Source organism: Sturnira hondurensis, unplaced genomic scaffold, assembly GCF_014824575.4.
Source record: "Sturnira hondurensis isolate 20B ecotype Veracruz unplaced genomic scaffold, ASM1482457v3 Scaffold0015509, whole genome shotgun sequence".
Taxonomy (NCBI): Eukaryota; Metazoa; Chordata; class Mammalia; order Chiroptera; family Phyllostomidae; genus Sturnira; species Sturnira hondurensis.
Window position 1 is genome coordinate 2,099,069 of NW_028088140.1, and position 20,834 is coordinate 2,119,902.

Sequence of the window (20,834 nt, forward strand, 5' to 3'; positions counted from 1 at the left end):
GACTTGACTCATACAGCTGCTCCTCTTGAAATGCCTTTCACCCTGCCTCTCCCTCTAGCCCAAGCCAGCTCACATCCTTGACTACCAACTTAAATGCTCCTCTACCAAGATTCTCAACAGATGAGACTGATAACTAGATTCCCAGAACTCTAGTACTCATCACAGCCCTTTGTGTGGAGACCATTGTGGTTATTTCCTACAACATCTGCTCCACCCTTCCAACCTGTGGTGGTGAGTTGGAGTCCACCCCATTTCCTGGAGGGTGGTCTCTGCCACTGGGAGTAATCCCATCTCTTGACCTAGACATCGGTCCAGGTAATCCAGACCCCTGCCCACAGGGACTGATTCAGGGAAGATAGAATCGGCACAAAATTTTAGGACTTTTGACCAGTGGTTGTGGGAGGAAATATTCTCTTCCTGATTTGAAAGTTAAAGATTATATGGTTCACACTGCTGTGGGCAGATATTTTGTTCTCATGAGGGAAGCCAACATAAAGTTGACCCCCAGAGGAGGGCAGAGCTAAGGATTCGTGGAGAAATAGAGAAATGGAGCCAGGATCCTGACAGAACAAGCTCCCTAAGCCTGATCAACCTCTGAACTTTCCAATCACATAAGCCAATCGTTCCGTCTTATCACACAAGCCACTTTGAGCTGGGTTTTGTTGCCTCCAGTGAAGGCATCTGACTTTACGAATTTGTGTGTACCAGTTTTATGTTCTCTGTTGTACCTATTAGCTTCCTGGTACCAATACGGTATCTAACACATCACTGTATCTGCACAAGGTGCCACATAGCACGTGCACGTGTATACATACACATAACCACTGGTTAATTGAAGCAATTAACTCAGTATTTCTCAAGTGAATGTCAGGTATGTGGAGTGTTAAAACATTTTATAAAGAAAATTTCTATCTTTAAATAAGATTGAAAACCACTGGATTTTTTAAATAGGGAATAATATTTTTACTGCGGCATTTCTTAGAGCCCTCAATACACTGTCCTAATGTACATTGTGACAAAAAGCGGGATTTCATATACAAGTAAGTTTGTCAAACTTACTTGACTGCTTTTCTCTGTCACACTGAGCACCTTGAGGAACTAAGGTCACAAAGAACATATTTGGGAAAATACTACTATCTGCCATAATATACCTAACCTATGCTAAGAACTCCAACGTGATGGGCTTTGAAGAATAGGCAAGAAGAGGAAAATGAAGTTTTCTCAATCCCTAAAGGGAAGACCAGCCCAGAGGAGCCTGGCACCCTCACCCTCCTAGCGGCCCCGCATGCGTTCAACCACCTTCATGCTGATTTACACCCCTTAGTTGCATTCACTAACTTCTGATTTTCCAATCGGAGTACTCCCTTCCTTTGCCCCTACCTAGAATAAAGACCCCCTTTACCTTCAAACATTTGAGATATCCAAAGGAAAGCAACTCAACTAAATTGTGTCACTTCATGCACGAAAAGTCAGCCAATCCCTCAAATCTCCCATTCCTACAGTATTCATACATTCTTAATATTTCTAGTAAGACTGTCCACTCAAATTATTTCTAGGTAGCATAGAATGAATGTCAGTATCACAAATGGAAGTATAGAGCAACTATTCTTTAACAGGGTATTCATACTTAAGTAAGATCATTCTATGAAAGGTCTTTGACTTTAGTCATAGAAAATAAGGGACAGTTCAGTTGTCGAGATCGTTATCACTATTGTTAGTTCGAATAATAGTAATTGTTAATAAGCTCTGGTGTTTAGTAGAGGTGGGAGGTGGTGAAATGGGTGAGGTGGTCAAAAGGAGCGGACTTCCAGTTATAAGAAACGAGTCTTAGGGGTGTAATGTGCAGATGGTGACTCTAGTTAACAATACTGTATTGTATATTTGAAAGTTGCTAAAAGAGTAGATCTTAAAGTTCTTACAATTAGAAAACAAAATCGTAACTATGTTTGGTTATGAATGTTAACTAAACTTATTGTGGTAATCATTTTGCAATGTATCAAATCATTATTTTGTATATTTAAAGCTAACACAATTGCGTATGTCCATTATATCTGAATTCAAAATAGTAATAGTAATTTTATGCTATTCTCATCTGGTAGGCTTTGTTTTTCATAATTACCTCAATCATAATTAGTATTATTTTTCTAAGTTACGCTGTCTCAGTCTTCCAAGGTTGCTCTCTTTCTATATCAGTTAGTTTTTGTTGTAAAACAAACCACTTCAAAAGTGAATGTCTTTAGCTTTTCAAGACCCACGAGCCTCCTGACCCATCAGCTGCAGGACTGTCCCTGAGAACCTTCTAATCCTCATGGTCCCTGTCCCACAAGCCCAGCACTCCTGTGCCTGGGGAGCTGCCCCAGTCCAAAGCCGTGCGTGGCATGCTCAGACCTGCCCTGCTTAGTTCTGCTTTTGATCCTGAGCTACCAGAAACTGCTTGGTCCCAATGGACAAGGGAAAAACAGTGAGAAACTAGGAAAACCCGAGAAAAATGAGCACTCTCTGGCTTGATCTCCATCCACGGTCAACGGCATCATATCAGAGAGTATTTCTTTGCATAGCTGTATACATCAGCAACCTCTGTTAAAAGTAAAATGGGAGACTTCCAGCCAAGATGGAGGCATGGGTAGTGTGCTTCACCTCCTTGCACAACCATAAGAAGGATCACAATTAACTTCAAAACAAAATCAACCAGAACTGCCAGGAAATTAAACTGTATGAAAGTCCAACAACTAAGGACTTAAAGAAGAAATACTCATCCAGATGGATAGGAGGGGGGGAGATGGGGAGCTGAGGTAGAAAGGATGTGGAATGACGATGGCGAGGCAGCAGTGGCTGGTGGAATGGACAATCCTGCATTCACGTGTGGCGTGGACTAATTTGGCAAACCAAATAGACATACGAGTGCAGGAAGCACAAAGAGTGTTAAACAAACTGAACCCAAAGAGGACCACCCCAAGACACATCATAATTAAAATGCCAAAGGTTAAAGATAAAAACCAGGAGGGATACCGGGGACCAAGGCAATCCCGGCCAAAAGCCACACTGCACAGCCCTGCCTGGGAAGTCAAGCCTCATAACTTTGAGCTATAAAAACCAGTGGGGGTTGGGGCAGTGAAAAAAAAAAGAGCTGGTCTCTCAGGATAGTCTATTTAAAGGAACCACACAATCCTAGAATGTATACAAGCCTACCCACTCTAGGATTCAGCACCAGGGCAGCAGCAAGAAGGGTACCAGGCACATACAGGAAGCGGGGTGAGTGACTGGAAACAGGGAGAGAGCTGAGCAAGTGGCACTGGCCCCTCTCTCATGCCTCCTCTGCATACAGCACCACAGAAAAGCAAACCAGGTTGCCCTACCCTGGCAAATACCTGAGGCCCCACCCCTTACAATGCAACAGATGTGCCAAGACATGGAGTCAAAGCAGTTAACTGCACAGTTTGTTTCTGTGTACTTAATACACAGAAACAAACACAGGGATGCTGCCAAATTCAGGTGACAAAGAAATATGGCCCAAATAAAAGAAGATGTCAAACTCCAGAAAAAGAACTAAGTGAAATGGAGATAGCGGACCTATCAGATTCAGAGTTCAAAACACTAGTGATGAGGATGCTCAGAGAACTTAAAAAAAAAAAGCAAGGAGAGAATAGGAAGACTCTGGGACATCTCCAAAAGGTCCATCATCCAAATCATAAGGCTGCCAGAAGGAAAAAAGGAAGAGAAAGAAATTAAAAACGTATTTGAAAAAATAATGAAAGAAAACTTACCTAATTTGTCAAAACAAATAGACATACGAGTGCAGGAAGCACAAAGAGTGTTGAACAAACTGAACCCAAAGAGGACCACCCCAAGGCACATCATAATTAAAATGCCAAAGGTTAGAGATAAACTGAGAATCTTAAAATCAGCAAGAGAAGGGCGTTACCTGCAAAGGACTTCCCATAAGATTGTCAACTGATTTCTCAAAAGAAACTTTGCAGGCAAGAAAAGACTGGCAACAAGTATTCAAAGTGATGAAAAGCTAGGACCTACAACCTAGATTACTCTAACCAAGAAAGCTGTCATTTAGAATTGAAGGGCAGACAAAGAGCTTCCCAGACTAGGAAAACTAACAGAGCTCATCATCACCAAGCCCCTATTATATGAAATGTTAAAGGGACTTACTTAAGAAAAAGAAGATACAAAACATGAAGAGTAAAATGACAACAAACTCACAATTATCGACAACAGAACCTAAAAAAACAAAAGCGAACTAAGCAAACAACTAGAACAGGAACAGAATCACAGAAATGGAGATCACATGGAGGGTTATCAGTGGGGAGGGGGAGGGGAGAGAAAGGGGGAAAGGTACAAGGATTAAGAAGCCTGATTGGCAGGTACAAAATAGACATGGGGCTGTTAAGAAAAGTGTAAGAAATGGAGAAGCCAAAGAACTTATACGCATGCCCCATGGACATGAACTAAGGTGGAGGGATGGCTGGGGAGAAGTGGGGTACGGGGGAGAGGGGGCAAAGGGGAAAAAAATCAGACAACTGTAATCACATAATCAATAAAATATACTCTAAAAAAAGTAAAATGGAACATTTTTCTCAAGACATGTGATTTGACCTAATATTATAAAACATCTATGAACACAGGAATTCAAAGGGTGTGAATGACTTTTCCCAGTTTTATTTGAGGAAAAACTATATCCCAAGAGGAAAACGTGAAAGGATTCACCAGATTGCACCTTTATTTTTAATACTTTCACTCATGAGCACCATTAATCTAGTTTACAAACCTGACCTTTATCCATGTAGAAATGTGTTGGAGGTGCTATTTCAAAGTATTTTTAGCTTTTGATCTTCTTTGCTGTGAGAGAGGGAGGTAAAAGTGCTTGCATGGAGCTGCTCTGTACAGTCATGGTACCCACGTATGACTCTCTTTTTCATCCTCACCCAAGGATATATTTATTGACAGAGAGAAAGGAAGGGGAGAGGGGGGGAGAGAGAGAGAGAGAGACACCAATCAGCAGCCTCCCTTACGTGCCCCAACTAGAACGCCCCATCCGGAGACTGAACCCATAATCCAGGTATGTGCCCGACCAGGAATCCAACCTGCAACCTTTCGGTTTATCAGACAGCGCTCCAACCAACTGAGCCACACTGGCCAGGGCCTGTGTATCACTCTTCACTTCCCTTTCATCAATACATTTCAAACAAGGACTTTTCGTCTTACAGTCGTGGTTTCATCAACTTTATTTTAGGCAGTGGTATGAATAACACCACTTTCTGGAACAAGATTTTATTAAAATTGCCTTAGATTTCTAGCTAGTCATTCAAACTGTGCATGCAAAAAAAGATATTTTAAAAACACTGTAGTATAGCACACCTTTCGATCTGGGTAGTAAACGTGATATTTTAAACAAATGAAACAGTGAATATTAAGTGACTTACAGGACCAAACACTTACTATTTCTCTCTGTTCTTCTGGTCTGGTCAGCCTGATGCAAACGGAAAGGCCTAAGATGCCTCACTCACCTGTCTGAGGCCTCAGCCAGAACAACGGAGATGACTGGCCTGTCTGCCCTTGGCTTCTCTTTCACCAGGAGGTTAGTTCAGGCTTCTTCAAAATGTGCTGTCCTGGTTCTCACAGCAAGAGAGCAAGCCCCGATGTGAAAGGACTTTTCAAATGTCTGCTGGGTGGCATTTGGTAACATCCACAAGGCAAAATATGTTACACGGCAACATTTAGTAACAACAGGCAAAGTCACATTGTAAGGGACACTTGTGTTGAATGGAAGGAATTGTCACTCCATCTTTGCAACTCTGGCCACAGTGGCAGCTGAGGTGAGCAATCCCAGCTGTGTCCTGCACAAATTTGCTAACAATTGTGAGAAAATAATGCTTGCCATTTAGGCAACTAAATTTTGGGAACATCGGCTGTACCGCAAAAGCTAACTAAAACAACTTCTGAATCCATATGGTATCTAAAAGTTCCAAAATTGGTTGTTTCCTTTTTAAAGCACACTTTACTTTTTTTACTGTGAAGTATTTTAAATTAGAGACACCATGTGACTTTTCCTCACTATTTCTATTAAGCAGGAACAACAAAGGGCTGTTCACACATGAAAGTCCAGTGTAAATTAGGTACTTGAAAACTTGAGCATGCCTTTCCTGCCCTTCTACACCAACTCACCGTGGAAGAGAAGGAAAGAATTTAATGAAACAACCACAGAAACAAAGTGCACATTTAAGAAACACTGTAGGAGAAACCACTGTGCCTGTATTATTTATATGACATATTAAGACCAAATCATAAGCAATGCATTTCCTTATGAAAGCTCTCAGATTCATAGAACGGATTCCAAGGCAAAGAAAAAGCAGGAAAATTAGAGAAGCTGGGGAATTCTACTCCAAGTCTGAAATATGAAAGAAAACTCTTCCACTTTCCCCACCTACACTACTCAAACCACATTCCCTAACTAGGCCTTCATCAAAACGTGGCAGGATTTAGGACTCCCAGATTTTAGTTTCGCCACCAACCAGCTCTTCTACCTCAAACCATGTGACCCATCTGGGGTCACCACGACTAACGGAAATTGTCAGACTAGACGACCCACCTAAACACTGCTCTTCTAGAAATCTAGTAATCGACCCAACCTCACGCCTCATATTGCAGAGCCAGTCAGGAGAGCACTGTGAATGAAAACATGAACTTTGTTATCAAAAAGAACCGGTGTCAGGTCCAGGTCAATCCCTGACTAGCTATAGAATCTTGGGCAGGTATCTTCAATTCTCACTTTCCTCATTTGTAAAGTGAGAACAAGTGTGTTAGAATCTGCTCATTAGGAGATGATGCAAATCATATGTTCAGCATATGCCTGGCACGTCGGGAGGTGTTGGGAAATAGCTCTTCATGTTGTTGACAAGAACCTAAATAATGTCTGTGAATGCTGTCCATACGGTCATAAAACACATGGGTCGGATCACGTGATTCACACAGACATCCTACAGTTGCCTCATCACAGACGCCCGAGCCTCAGCTCTGTTTGCATGTCCTGGGACAAAGCAGGAGAACACCCAAAATCAACAGAACATTCTAGATCTACGGGCTCTCCCTGCCCAAGCTGTTTTACTTCCCTTTTTAAAAAAGTCTTAATTTCAAGTCTGAAAAAGAAAAAGAGATTTGGGATATGAGTTTAAAGGAGAGGAAGACAGCAGGCTGTGCAAAACTAACTTTGGCTTCTTCCCTGACTCACGAAGGAACTCCTACCCGACTTCCCAGAGTGAAGAATGCCTTCCATTCATCTGCTTGAAACCTGATACTTCAGTTTAACCAGTAATTCTGGTCTCTCCATTTTTCTCCTCGTGTACAACATATCAAAAAAAAAAAAACGGAATGATGCCTAAAACATCAAAATATTTTATCCTTTAACTGAAAACAATTATATCCATTCATGAAATGAAAAGTAATAGAGCATTACATGGCAGGAAGAATCTGCTCTGCAGTTTTTAAGGCTCTCTGCTGCAATGGTAAGGATGACAAAAACCAATAACAATGTGGGGAATGCGGAATCTCAACACCCTTCGCCTTTGTCTAAGCCAGTAAATCCTAGGAAGTCTGGGCCACAGCAGAAGGATGAGTGAATGCCCACTTACCAGATGAAAAAAAGAATTCAGAGTTGCCAAAAGAAGTGAATAAATGGGTAATCAAAGTATATTCTATCCTCCTGCTTTGACAGCCCTACCTTCTTAATACAAGGAGGACCAGGTGCGCATCCAGGGTTCCGCACTGACACATGCAGACATGGGGAGACCCTCCCCTGACACCTGCGCACCCCTTCATCCAACCCCACGAGCAGCCTCAAAGGCACAGTTGAAGGTAATATGGATTGTACCTCCAAGCACTTCAAACCCTGCCTGTCCGCTGGCCCTTGGCAACCTCCCAGGCTTAGAAACACATGACTGTCTGCGGTCCGGGCGGATGCGCACACAGCATGGGACTCAGGCCGAGGGAGTTCACGGAGCCTGGACAACCAGACATGGTCTCGAAAGAGAATGTAGACTTCGGATAGTTTGTTCCCTTGGCCTCTCAGACTCCTCGCCCAGTACACCCCAAGGAAACCAAGAGAGGACCCTTTTGAGCTTGGGACTCAGGACAAGGACACTTCCTGCCTTGGTCTAAGGGCAACACCAACTGATGCCTGTCCGCAGAATCTTCTCAGAACTTGCCCCCAGAGGTTGTCCCACGAGGGAGATGGCTCCTCACACCTTGTCCCACAGACATACGGCCTCTATAGAAGGTCCTTGTGCTTCAGCTGCTTTTAGGGGACACCTCCACTCGCACAGTCTGCCCCATGAAGCACAGACAAATGTCAGGCAGCTTGCTTCTTTCTGATGTCTCATTCCTGACATTATTCTTTAGCCTGAAACTGCCATCCAAGTTTCTCATTTCCTCCCAATTTAAAAAGCTTGTTTTTTCCTGTCATGTTATCCTGTCCCGGGATAATTCTATTCATTCACCCTTCCCCCAAGGGGAAAATGGGGAATATATACACGTACTGGACAATGACCTCCTTAATGTCATCGCTTCTCACTCACCTCCCATAAGGGACTAATAATGCTCAGTTCCTTTTTAAATTAATAATTATTTATATCTAACTTTGTGTCTTTACCTCTAGGCCCTGATGGTCTCCTGGTTTTATTAGAATATCTTTTGTTTGAGGTTGTCCCCACCAAGAGTCCTAAAACGGAAATCAGTTCCACAAAAACCACGAGAGTCATCATCCCGGCACCCCTTTCCCTAACCCAGCTCTTCATCCCTCCACACGAAAGATTATCAGGGCGCTTCACCAGCAGCTGCCTCTCCCATCAGTCATTTTCTCCTGCCCATCCCTCCCCACCTGCTTTCTCTCTTTCGCTCACGTTAAGCTGCCTCTCCTTTGTCCCCTCCTCTCATACTTCCCTGCGCCTGCTAGGAGAGCTCTCTTTGTTCTAAACAGGTACCATCTTCTCAACCAGGATTTGTCAAAAGCCCTCCTGCTGGGCAGTGAAAATTGTCACCAGGCCAAGGCATGGAGAAGACATTCAGGAGGCAGACTTCCTCTCTTCTGTTCAGTGCATTAAGCTCTCCTGCACTAAGAAGGAGTAGGGCAAAGACAGGGCCAGCGTCCTGGGTTTGCATCTTAGGCTTCATTTGGGTTAGTGTTCTGTCTTCTACCTAAAATCCTTGAAAACATTTTTCTGTGTGAAGTCCACTGGGATGCTTGGGCATTTGGGTGAGCTGAAGAGAGCCACACACTACGCCTGCCTTCTCTTCACTGCCACCCCACTCACATAAAGCACTCACAGTGCCCCACGAGCACAGAATTCCCATGGGTCTACGAAGCTGGGGAGTTTGGCAAGACGGAAAGCAAGCACAAGGTAAGTTATACCTATGGCTGCGTAAGTGGAGGTGCTAACCCCACCTGGGAGCTACACTTTCCACCCATTCAGAACTGGCTCCAAAAGCAAAACGGAAGGCAGCGGCTGTCTAAGTGACCCAAACAACCAAGAAATCGTACTGTATCTTCTGTTACTCCTAGGACTTCCTTGTATTAGCCAGCCACTTACCCTGAAAATTTTGACATAGAAACACAGATAAAATAGTAGTTCCTTTTTCTTTCAGTCCTTCTTTTTTATTAGTGAGTAAAAGGTAGAGTGTTGGTAGATGTAGCATATGAAGAAACACAAACAGAGACTTGGCTGGTGTAGCTCAGTGGATTGACCACAGGCTGTGAACCAAAAGGTCGCAGGTTCAATTCCCAGTCAGGGCACATAGGCCTGTGTGCGGGTTGCAGGCTGGGTCTGCAAGGTGGGGGTGTGCGAGAGGGAACCACATAGCAATGTTTCTCTCTTTTTCTTTCTCCCTCCCTTCCCCTCTCTAAAAATAAATAAAACCTTAAATTAAATTAAATTAAATTTAAATTTAAAAAAGAAGCTGTAGATATTGAGAAAGATAAAAAATTTTATGTTAGTTTTTGTCTTAAAAAAAGAAACATAAACAGTTGAGTTAGTTTTACGCAACATTTCCACTGTTTTGTTAGGGACAAAATACACTCATATGTATGAACCACCAAACATGAAATGCACAATTTTGGTGAGTCCACATATCAGCAAAGCGCCCTCACATTTGCATTTAAACCTGGAGTTGCACGTCATAAAAATGGATGGTGAAATCAATGCGGCAAGCTTAAACGTCAATGTGTCTTTACTTAGAACTTCATTAAATGGCAAATTAAAAACATTATGAAAGAGGCTGCAAAAGGAAGGAAAAAGCTTCAGAGTTTGGTACTTTTAACTGTATTTTTTTTCCTCCATTTAAAGAAAGGCCCCATATTTTCTCTCTACTGGGTCATGCAACTTATGTAGCCCCACTGCCAGTGAACAATGAAAAGGGATCAAGTGGGACAGAGGCTGGGCCACAGCCCAGTAGGATGCAAACCAGGGTCTAAATGGTCTTTTTGACACCAGAATCCCACATGGAAACACATCCAGTGTGTCCTATCTCATTCAGAGTTAAAACCAAAATTTTCTCTATGGCTCAATCTCACCAATACGTCCCTGCCTATCTCTCCAAGCTCATCCCCCACCACTCATCAGCTTTCACGGTTCCAGCAAGGTTATACTGCTTACAGTCTTCCACCCAACAGACATTCTTCCACCCCAGAGCCTTTGCACATACCATCGTTAGGCAGAATAGATAGTAAACCAAGGCAGGGAGGAGAGAGACACACCTCACCGGTCGATTCAGCAGTGCTGAGCCCAGTCCCTTAAGACTGCCAGGTGTTCTGAACATCACAAGCAAAGATAGCATGAGAGCAGATGAGTCCTTGAGACTCTGTGCTGGGAAGAGGAACCTCTGTAGAAATTTCACTAATTAAGATGGAAAGCCTTTACTAGCTGAGAAAGAAAGATTTTGTAACTGTATATTGGTCATAAGGTCTGGAAGGGGGAGATATAGGGTTACCTAGAAGCTGGCTAAAGTATATACCTCCTGGAGTCCAGTAGTCAGGGCACTCAGGTTCACTGGGTGCTCACTTGCAGCTTTTTGCTCAAGTATCCAGACAAACTTTCAGCTTCATTTTCCAATACACATAAAGCACTCAGTTTAGCTGAGTACCCACTTACAGCCTTTTGCTCAAGTGTATTTCATAAATAAACTTGCTACCTCATTTCCACTATACACGTTGTCTCTCGCTTGAATTCTTCCCCTGTGTAAGCAAGGCAAGAACCGAGGGGAGCCCCTGGCTTGGGTCTCCCTGGTAACTCCATCACTTTCTCTAGAACACTTTATTCCCAGGATATCTGGAGCACCTACTCTCTCACATCCTCAGGCATCTCATCAAATGTCACTGGACAATCTTGGTCCCCACTGCGATGTAAGCTTCAGGAAGGTAGAGACTTCCCATCGGTTTCATTAACTATAATGTATTCAAACTTAAACAACATTAATATGTTGCATGAATGAAGCTAATATACTTCCTAAAGTCTGAAGTCAGTTGGAGATAAGAAAACCTTATTTAATATGGAGGCATAAAGCTGGATGATATTACAAAATAATCTTCAAGTTGAATCCACAAATGGTGTCTGACGTCCAAAGCCAGGAAGCATTCTGTTTAGGGAAAGCCACCCAAGGAAGGCGCCGAGGAGCCTGGGGCTCAGAGAGGGGAAGTGGACTCTGCCTTTAACGAGCTGTGCAACTGTAAGAAATAACTAGAGCCCACGAAAGCTATAAAATGAACATGATTTAACAAAACCTGCCCTCCTTATCTCACAGGTTTCTGCCTCTAACAAATGAGATAATAAACATAAGCAAGATGAAATGTTAAAGAAATGGTAGGGCCTTGTATCTGCCCTGCTAGTTAAGGAAACAGAGAGAAGCCAGAGGGCCTGGTGGAGGGGGTAACAGGGCTGCTGGGCCATTTAGCTGCAACTGGTATTTTGAGAGCCTGGAATGAAAGGAGCGATGCAAAGCAGCAGATGCTGGGTCCTTGTTGATCTTTCGCAGGGCGACCCCCATACATCTCTTATTTGACATGAATGTCACGGAGCCCAATTAGGATTAGCCTTTCACATAACATTCAAATTCCTGGACTTCCGAGAACAGCCCATATAAGGGAGGAACAGACAGTACAGATAAGAGGAGAGGAATGGAGAGGCGAAAGGTTACAGAAAAAAATGGAGATTCTTACATTCCCCACACAGAGGACAAGCTGCTTCAACAAACCCTATGATTTCAGACAAGATTTAACTAGAGAATATTTATTTATCCAAGTTGCTGGGCCCTTCTCTTTCCCAGCATTTCCACATGGGGTGGGTTTTTCTTTTTGATTTATTTTCACTTCCGGACCTTATTTTTGTTTTGTTAAATTGTTTTGTTTTTATTTGTTTCAACTTATATTTATTTGTTAAATGTTTCATCTTCTTTTGCTACACTCACTATGCAAGCTGAGCTATATACCCAGAACCAAAGTCACTTCACGTCTCCCAATTTAGTCGGCTTCAACACAGTGCAGAACTCTTCAGGGTCAGGTGCTCGCCTCCAAGAGAACATATTTTTGAAACTCATTTTCATGCTAATGGTGCTCCTGCAAAGATGGTGAGGCACAGAAAATGAAATTGTGCGTGACTTTTAATCAGGACACTGAAGCATTTTTTAAGCACCCTTAGATGCTTTAAATAAATCTTCTTGGTAATTTCAGGGCTCCAGATTTCTTATGCAGAACATGTTTAAAATAAAAATAAAAATGCTTTGACATCTACCAAAGAAGGGAAGTAGGAGCGGCTGTCAGAAGTGGGCAGCCTGACAGCGCTCCTAATGAGGGAAACCCTGCACGCTATTTTTGAGTCAACCTGTGTAATTTAGGAGAGAAGTCACCACGTCTCCTGATAAAGCTTTTGGGGCTGCTGAAGGATAAGTTCGCAGTGCTGAAAATGGCATTGCCACCCACACAGAGAAAAATGAGCCTTGAGAGTCTGCCTTTTCGCAGTTCGAAAGAATAAAATGTGCATTTCCTGAGTACAGGGAAGCAGCCTCTATGAGAAAACACAGAAGTCCCCAGGTCTTCAAAGATTGCCATGAACACCGTCATTTTGGTGTTGGTAAAAAGCAAGACAAGTGAATGATGTTGAGTTTGAGCAACATGGAGAAAATTAGTGGCGGCTCATAAATAGAAGTGGTTGTTTGAGTAATTCCAATGAGCAGCATGGAGCAAATATGATAGAGTTTGAACAGGAGGGCCTCCGATACTCCAATACCTGGGCCTCAGAGACATGGTGAGGATGTGGATTTGGTCCAGCAGGAAGGAGTGCAAAATGATTCAGCAGAGAGAATATGGACTCCCAGCTCCCAGCTTTCTAGCAGAATGCATAATCCTAGTTATTTTAAATCCCTGAGCCTTGGTTTCTATACAGTGGGCTTGATGACACTCATACCTTGCAAGGTCACTGTGAGAATTAAATAACACAGAATGAGTGGCAGTTAACAAGACCACAGTAAAGGGCACACATCCTAAGCATTTGCCAGACCTTGAATTCTTGAAAAGGTAGTTAGTATGAGCAACTAGAGAGGTTTTCAGTGGGGGTGGGGGGACCACTCATAATCTTCTCAGTAATCAAATAAATGGTCCAGCCGCCTCCTCCTGCTTCTGGTTGACCAATGCCTGGTCCTGACTTAAGCTCTGACTAAGAGCTCCTTCCCTCCCACTCCCCACCCCGCCCCCCTCCCACTCCCCTGACACACACTCCCCAGGCCACAGCCAAGAGCACACACTGTGCCCGTGCCCAGCCCTGGGCAATCCTGACCCAGGTCCCGCAAGGGCAGTTGTCCGACTGAATGGAACCTCTTATTAAAAATTAATTTCTGTCAAACCCGATTACATATGAACACAGCCTCATTGTGATCACTACTGTGATTTCTGGAAACAAACATAGGCCCTACTGTTGCCAAAAGCAAGGGGCAGTTTAGGACAATTCCTAGACTTGATCTATGAACAGGGAGACTCAGCCAGCAGATTCCCTGAGGCTCACAGAGGCATTTGTTCCCGAGAGACTCTGGTCTGCCCCACCCTCCCCTTCCCACTCCTCCCCACCCCACCCCATTTGCCCACTCCCTACGGCGACGAGGAGAGATGGAAGAGCCTGATGCTTGGTGCAGATGGACACCAAATCCAGATTCTACCCAAGTATGCTTGCCCTTCAAAAGCTTAGGCTTCCCTCTAAAAATACAGAATGACTCTGATAACACTTCTTTCTAACTCGGTCTTGTTGTGGGAGGATTGAATGAGACAATATACGGGGCAAGCAAAAGTAGATGCACAGTTGTTCCTATGGAAACTAATACAATAACTAATAGATAATAATGCAAGAATAAGCTGTTTCACACACAACTGTAAATCCTCTTTTGCCCACCCCTGTATTCAAAGCACTTGGACTAGAAAGAGCAGGCCCTCGATAAATGCCCATCCCATCTCCCACTATCACTCAGCACTGCACATTGTGTACTGGAATCCTGTCCTCTGTAACGCGTCCTCTTAAGTTAGGGCACATAATCAAGGGTTCTCATATTCTTCTGGTTCACAAGCCCGCGCTCAATCCACTGAGCTACACCAGCCAGGGCCCAAGGGTTCTCATATTCTTGATAGGAACTGATCGAAGAGAACAAAGATCTGAGGTTAAAATACTCTAGACTAGATTTATACAGCCCACATAGCTCCAGCAAAATAGGATTTTTCTTCCCTGCATTAATTGCTTCTTCTACTTTCATTTCATAAGACCAAGGAGAAGTGAGAGTTAGAGGTAGAAAATGCACTGTGTTCTCCTCTTCTCCCTACGTTGCATGTCTTCAATATTTTTGCCACAAGCAACCCTGACCTGGCATTGTGTGATCTTCTGGTGTGGAGAGAACCCAACTTCTAAAATGGGTGTTTCCCTGTCAACTGAGAAAGAATAAAAAGAGCAACAATGCCCAGTGAAATGAGGGTGGCAGGTCAGAAAGCAGGCAAACACGCAGTAAGAATCAGCTATAAAATATGAGGTCACCGACCCAGTCATCCACTTCCAGGAATTTATCCAAAGGAAATAATTAAGCAAACACAAACCAGTGATTTTTATTATAGTATTGCTGATCATAGAGAAAAATTATAAACTAGCCAATGTTCCTCAATAGGAAGTTGATCATACAAGTTATTTTACTATATTCATCTATTTGTATTCAATTTTATGAATGTAATAAATGTAATACATTATTAAAGATAAAATAAAGTTATACTTAGTGATATTTCTCCATAAGTTGGTAAATTTGAAAAAGCTGGTTGAAAAAATATGAATATAATTCTGTTTATGTAAAAATAAAAAAAATTATGTATATTTATATAAGCATTTTTAAAACACAATGTATGCTCCGTCAGACTTTGGTTATCTTTGGTGGGAGGATTATAAGAGTACTTTTAAAAATATTTTATAGACTTAAGCATGGTTTGAATTTAGCAATTTGAGCCTATATACATTTATAATCACCCAAACAAAAATAGAAATTTTTCTTTATTTTTTAAAGGGTGCTACAAGATTTAACTTTTCTCATATGGAAAATAAAAGAACTGAAAGTATGACCTAATAACAGAGTTTCAAAATACACAAGGTAAATAATATTAGACATAAAAAAATTTAGCAATCAAGTCACAGATCTGAACATTCCTCCCTAGCAATTAACAGACTAGCAAAATATCTGTAAAAATACAGCTCTAAAGACCATCAAGTATCTTGAACCAGTTGTTTATGAACATTGACCCGGCAACTACAGAATGCATATTCTCTTCAAGTGCATGTGATATGTTCACCAAGATGAACCATAAAACAAGCATAGTAACTAAAGAAGTTAAAATTATACAAGGTGTGTTCACTGACCACAGTGGAGTTAAATTAGAAATCAATTTAAAAAATATCTCGAAAAATCCCAAATGTTTTGAAGTCAAGTAACACACTTCTAAATTAGCTATAGGTCCAAGAAGAATTTACAAAGAAAATAAAAAAATATTTTGAGCTAAATAATAATAAAAATACAACATATCAAACTTTGTGGGATGCAACTATAGATAGCAGTGCTTAGAAGGAAAATTATAGCTTTGAAGGTTTATATAGAAAAAGGAAAAGTATAAGATTCATTATCTAAATTTCCTACATGAGAAGCTGGAAACAAGAACAAAATAAATCCAAAGTAAGTAGAAGGAAGGAAATAATTCAAATACCAGCAAAAATCAAGGACATGGTAAACAAACAACAGAGAAAATTAACACAGTAAAAATGTTGGATAAAGATCTTTAAGGCGACATTTTTCAAAGAAGTTTATAATTCCAAGTGCCTTTAGGATATCAGATTCCCCAAGACTTTCTTCCTATCTCTGTTTGGGTGACACATGGTTCTACTTAGCAAACATTTGTTTGTTTGCATGTTTCTCCCAGACAAAAACTTAAATGTAAGACTTATACTTCTTGTACCTCTAGAACATAAGCAAGTATGTATTACCTATATAATAAAATTTAGTAACCTAGACCCTTACCAACATTTACATTGTAAATATTTATCAAGGATCTACAAAGTGTATGGCACTGTGTTTTACATAGGCATTTCATTAACATGCATAACGCTTCCATTCTTTCATGCTTTCTCTAATGTTTATGGAGCATTTCACATGCACCAGGCACACTTCTAAAATGGGCTAACAAGAGCACTCATAAGCTAATTTTCATTACTCCTATTTTACATTTCAGGAAACTGAGTTACACAGAATTAGGCAGCTCGGGATCAGCAAGTACTGGCTGAGCAAAGATTTTCTGCCTAACTCAAAGCCTAATTGTAAACGTACTACACAAAAAGACACTAAGACACAAAAATGAAGGCAGACAGTTGAGCCAGCGGCTATACTTTATAATAGAATATGAGGGATTATAAATGGAGATAAATGCAAATGGCCATGGGTCCCTGTTAAAAGCAACCCCTAAATCTGCTTAAGAAATTCAGAAGGCTTCCCAGAGGATGTACCATTTGAGCTGAGACTTGAAGGAACAGCAAAAGTTTGCCAAGAAGTCTGGCCAACACATCACATTTAAGCTACACGATAACCCTGGAAGGATTACCGTTATGGCTCTTTCACAGATGAGAAGACTGAGGTCAAAATTGCTGAAAGGACCTACTCAGGTCTGACAGTTACTCTGCTACATGCTGGGGTTGGTGCCAAGCATTTCACAGCCACCGGTCTCACGACAATCCTGAGGCTTACACCTCCCAACCACTAACATTATTGCCGCTGGGCGTTGTCTAGATCTTAGCCACAGCAGGTTTATTAGTAGGGAAGCTGGGATATAGACCCAGCTCAGCCTGATTTCCAAGTCCAGGAAGTAGGTCCTGCAAAGGTTTTCGGGGTTATAAGTCCTGGGTGCTAAAGACAAAAGTGGCTTTAAGAAAAAAGGAGAGATTTTATTTATTTTGGCTCCTGTCAGGAACCTTGTTTTTCCCACCAAAGTGAATCCCAGATGTACCTAAAACATAATTTTAAAAATCCTTTAAAAATGCTGCCATTCCTCCAAATCAGGGAATGGGCTCCAAAATACATTTAAGGCTCTGTCCCTAAACCTCACTTCTCCATATCTCCTCCCTACAGGTTGATTTGCCCACAGGCCTTACCCAAGTCAAAAGACTGGCCTAACTCTAGTCTCCCTTGGAAGACACGATTTGAGGCTGCTTGAGCTTCCTCTGTCCTTTTGTGACCTTCTGATGACCTGGGAGGTCCACCCACTTTGACTGGGGCTGCCCCACCCCTCAATCTACACATCAGTGGGACTCCGTGTTCCTTTTGCTTGAATGGTTCCTCAGAGAACCTTACTCATTTAGCAATCCAACCACTTCCTTTCTTATTTCTCTGGCCTGACAGGTAATAAACCATCTCTCTTCCTTAGCGGGCGGGCTCTTGGGGGTGGGGTGGGGATGGTGATTGATATATTTACCATTCTCCTTATGTTTTGATTGTTTCTCCTTCTCATGTGGGATAAAAAGTCAAATTGTGTTTTCCTTTCACCACCTTACGACTTTGGATGTCAGCTAGTAATCCTTTGACTTCTCTTCCTACGTTAGCTTTTGTTTTTTAGGATAATTATAGGCCTCACTACTTCAGAGGATACTACTTCAGACAATGGGGCTTTAAATTGGCCTATCCTTAGTCTGAAGAAATCATTCTGAAAAAGGCAGAACAATACAAGAATCGTGCTGCTAAATTAACATCACTGAAGCCCAAAATCTGAAAAGAAAATATTATGAAAGAGAAGATCGTTTTTTTTAAAAAAGAGGAAAAAAGAACTAGAAAATGTTTGACTCAGCTGACTTAAGGGTACAGACTTCCTATCCACCCACAGAGGGGTAAGGAAAAGGCCTTTGCCAAGAAGAATGCCCACCAGCAGCAAAATCCTGCAGTGCTGAAATACAACCACATGAAATACAAAGTGTATTTAGCATAAAGGAAATAAACTGCACAGAAAATGTTGTGGTTGTGCACAGAATTCTACAATTGCAATAAATTACAAAGAATGCATTTAACAAATTGTGTGACTAGCTTTCAAAAGCCTCTCCCATCTCTCAATGGTCTCTAAAGTAAACACATCTCATACATGGTGACACCTCTTTCTACAGAGCATTTCTGCTCTGAAATGATGTGACTTTCCACTTGGGGCAGCTTACAAATACTTTTCCCAAATGAGAGCACAACAGATTTCAAACCCATTTCCTCCGTTGCTCAAAGAACGTGCCATGTTGGGCTGCACGTTAGTTTGCAACAACCAGGAAATATTTAGTAAACAGATTTGTACTCCATTTATTCTAAGTTTACTTTAAGAAGCCACTTATCTCTTGGAAGGACTTCCCTTGCCAATCACCTTGTGGAAAAGGCTGGGAGAGACACTCCCTGAGGACGTGCCGAATCCGAGATCACCCGCTTTTGTGGGAGAAATAAACAGCTAAACTAGCTATATCTTAAGATCTTCCCTTTTCCTTCCAATGACAATCGTCCTTTTTAGAGCAACTGAAACACGTACGCGGGTATGCACAAATGGACAAGAGCATGGACACCCACGCACGTGCACACGAATTGCAAGGACTCTTCTGGTACATTCTTGGAAGCATGGCCCTAATGTCTTCTGCAGTGATGGTGTATGCTAAAACACCAAAAGTAAATAATAATTTTGATGGGAAAAAAGTCTCTTAAGTGTCATGTTGTTGAAAACTGCATTTAGCCACGAGTGACATTGAGGCCCAGGTATAAATTCATTTCGAAGAATTTTTATTCCCTGAGAATTTTGAGACAAGATTGGAGTACCTCATCTGATCCCTCACAGTGGAAAGACCAAGGACTTGGAGGTCACATCAGCCTAGGTTCAAATTCCAGCTCCCCCGTTTACCACCTTGGTGATCTTCGGTAAATTAATCTCTGTAAGCCTCCCTTTTCCCATCTGCAAAATAGAAATGGTAAGAGTTAAAAGGATCCAGAATATACATACCACTATGAAGTGTTGTCTCTTTTTTTCCCCTGACCTCCCCGACCTGCCTAAAAGCTGAGCCTCCCAAAACAATTCAATTGTCACAAATGCCCTCCGGGAAATGTCAAAACTAGGGAAGTATGACTCCTGTAACTGGAGAGAAGTCAACACTGCCATAATAAATCACCAAACCAGACACTGCTGCAACACTATCACACCCCCTAAAAGCCCATTGATCTTTCCTATAAGTCATTGTTTCCCCATAAATACCTTTCTCTCCTCCCCTTCTCTTATTAAGATGGTATACAAGCCCTGATTTTAACCACCTACTCGAGTCGTATTTTCCTGTGCACTCCAGCAAACATGTGTAAGTAAAAGTTTGTCTTCTCTCTTTCCAATGTCTTCTGTCACTGAATCTAAGAAGTTAAAGGACGAGTTTTTCCTCCCCAGAAGAGCAAACATGTACTAGTCACTTACAACGAAGAAGCCACTATTCTAAGAACACTAAGTGTATTAATTAATTAATCTGTTTCCCGCTATGTCCCTGTATTATTTCCGTTTTAGAGATAAGGACACAGAGGCACAGAGAGGTTAACCAACTTGCTCAAAGTCAGACAGCTAGTAAGTGGTGGTGTCAGGATTTGAACCTAACAATCTAACTCTTGCATTTATGAGAGTAATCTCTCCCTCTCAAGAAGGAACCAAAAACTAGAGGAGATAATCTTCAGGTAGCATCAGGCCTGGCACAAAGGAAGGGCTCAAACACTGTAATTCCATTTTTACTCTTAGAAAAATGTATCGATGTACTGTTGACAAAACTAGAGTGTTTCCCATCTCTCACCAAGGGTTAGGGTACAACAAGAAATTTCATCAGGGAGGAGGGTGTGGGAGTTACTGAAAGCAGATGAAAGAGCCAGAGAACGAAAAATTTGTCAGGGATTGTCTAGCACCACGCAATGGACCTCACTACTCCAGTGACTAAAAAGGTGTGGGCTTTTGTTTTGTTTTGTCTTGTTTTGTTCGTCTGATCAGAGTAAGAATATTGTCTCAACTCTGATATAAACTGGATGAGGCACACCACAAACTCCCACTGTTCCCACGGGCACCAGCAGACTGGCAATGAGGGATTCAGAGAACCTGATTCCCTCGTCCCCATTCTGGGAAGGGAATGGCCTCTGGAATGAACAGTGTCCACATCACTGCAGACAGTATAAAACAGATGTCAAGAACCCGGGCTTTAGGGTCACATGGACCTGTGAACAAACACCAGTTTTACCAGAACTTACTTGGGAAA